The sequence below is a fragment of the Elephantulus edwardii genome, unplaced genomic scaffold (assembly GCF_000299155.1).
Source record: "Elephantulus edwardii isolate Elephantulus edwardi_28Jun2011 unplaced genomic scaffold, EleEdw1.0 scaffold00222, whole genome shotgun sequence".
Lineage (NCBI taxonomy): Eukaryota > Metazoa > Chordata > Mammalia > Macroscelidea > Macroscelididae > Elephantulus > Elephantulus edwardii.
The window spans coordinates 1,539,491-1,541,913 of NW_006399972.1; positions in this window are offsets into that span (position 1 = coordinate 1,539,491).

Below are 2,423 nucleotides of genomic sequence, written 5' to 3' on the forward strand. Positions count from 1 at the left end.
AGGGCCAGCCCTGATAAGACAGGCTATCTGAAAACTTTGGTCTCCTGAAGTGCAGTGCAGACAAAGCTTGTCTTTTCTACAGACCAAACCATTCACTCAAATCTCATCCCTTGTGGTGTTTTTCCAAAAAGGTAGTTTATCTATCCCAGACACCGCCTCTTTCTTCATCACGCAAAGTCAATCTTATCTTGAGGGACAACCGAGAAGATCCAAACCCCAATGGCCTTTGATCCACAGTTTTCAGGACACTCTGAGAGGCATGGCTGGTTCTCCATCATTGTGTGAGGCCTCTGAGGAGACTGAGGGCTTAGTGGTTCACAGAAACCCTATCTCCTCCTTCAGCACATCTGCTTGTTTTCTCACTGACAGGTCTTCTCCCAGACAGGGTCATGGCAACATGGAGGAGTTCCCCGCTACCTCATTTGGATAGCAAATGAGTATTTCTACACCTTCACAGGAAGAAAGGTCACTGCCTTAGATTAACAACTCATTACTCCTCCTACCTCATCAATCTGGAGAATTGCTCTGCTGTGGAGTTTGGGCCAGTTTTAATTGCATTGAAAATGAGAGGGAAGCATAAACTACCCCTTCTTGTGAATAGGCAAAGTCAAGCCTTGATGTAAAAAATGTGGTGGTTTGTTTTTTTTTTAATTGAGTTCAATACAAAGGCCAAACTGAATTTTGGCAAGCCTGACCCCTGATTTATACAAGATTCCTGAGCAGTCTGTATATGAGGAAAAGAAAAAGGCAAACTATAACCCAAGTTACTGCTATGTCTAAAAGACCAAAATTTTTCATTTTCTTACACCTCACCCTCCTTCACCTCCTCAATCCAATTTCCCATGTCCTTCCCACAAAGCAACTTCCACACTACTGCCCTGGGAAAGTTGGGATCATATGTTGTAAAGAACAAGGCTTTTTCAGTCAAATAAATCTGGGATATCAAGTCTTTTTCTTTAGAATACTCACGTTATTGCTTTGCACTTTGTTAAACAGACGTCCAAGAAATGTGTTGTCTTCTCATTCCCTTAAGCACTGGAATACAAGCTCCGTGAGAGTCGAGTCGTTTCTGTTTAGCTAGTTCTGGTTTGGGTTTTCTTTGCTTACTCATTTGATTGTTTTGTTCTCATATTGTTCATCAAGTTCCAGGTTCTGCAATAGCCTATATGAATATGCTATAGAAACAAAACATTTGATATATTTAAAACATATTTGTTCATTTACTTAAAGCAGAAACCTGTTGATTGATATAATCAATCCACACACATCATATGTGAAGTGCAGTGAAAGATAAAAGTAATACAAACAGTGATTTCTACTCATAGGAAATTTCATTTTGGTGGCACAGTCAATAAGAAACCCAAGGAATAAAGGAACCAGAGTGTCCTTTAGAGACAAGGATGTTGAAAGTTGGCCTCATATACTATGTTAGGAGGCATCAGTCCTTGGAAAAATATATTTTTCTGGGAAAAGCAGAAGCAGAGGGTCAAGGAGAGAGAGAGAGAGAAAAGCCTTCAATGAGATGGATCTACATAGTGGCTGACTTCAACTATGGGCTGGAACTTGATGCAGATCATGAGGGTGGAGAAACATAGGGCAAGGTTTCTATCTCCTGTTAATGGTGTCGCCATGAGTCCTTGTTAACTCAACAGCACCTAACAACAACAGCAACACACAAGACCACGCTGTTGTTGTTGTTGTTGTTGTTGTTGTTAAGTGCTGTCAAGTTGAGCATGATTCACAGCAACCATATGAGATCAGAACCCTGTTCTATAACAATTGATTCTCTGATATTTATAGTTTCCAAAGGCTGTTGTCTAGGAAGTGGATGCCAATACTGCTTCCTAGCCTGTCTTAATCTGGGCACTCCACCAAACACTGTCCACCATGGGTAATCATTTTGGCATTTGACACACCAGTGGCACAACAATCAGCATCACAGCAACCCGAAGTTACCTCAGTATAGTAAACTCACAGTCCAGTGCTGTACCACTTAGAAGAATATTCTTCCCAAACACAATAAACACCAAGCCCGAGGGCCCAACCAACTTTCTTTTTTTTCTTGATCATTACTTAGCTTTAATCATGGCATAGAAAAGATTGGAAATATTGGTTGAGATAAGTCGCATTAGTAAAAAAAATTTTTTAGAAAATGTATGCTTTATTTGGTATTAAGAGGTTTGAACATATTCTTTTGCCCCCCATTAATTCACTTGTACACATTTTCCTCCCTGTCACCCCTCCCCCAGCAGAAAAAAGTTTACACCTGACAAGACCACACTAGAGAAATTGTCTTAATTATGATTTTCATGAAAGTTTACAGAAAAATTGGATTTTCATTCATTCATTCATTGTTGCACATCTACATCTGTGGAAGGAACCGCTGGAGAAGCTCAATATCAGCTGTGAAAACTAGGCCGGGG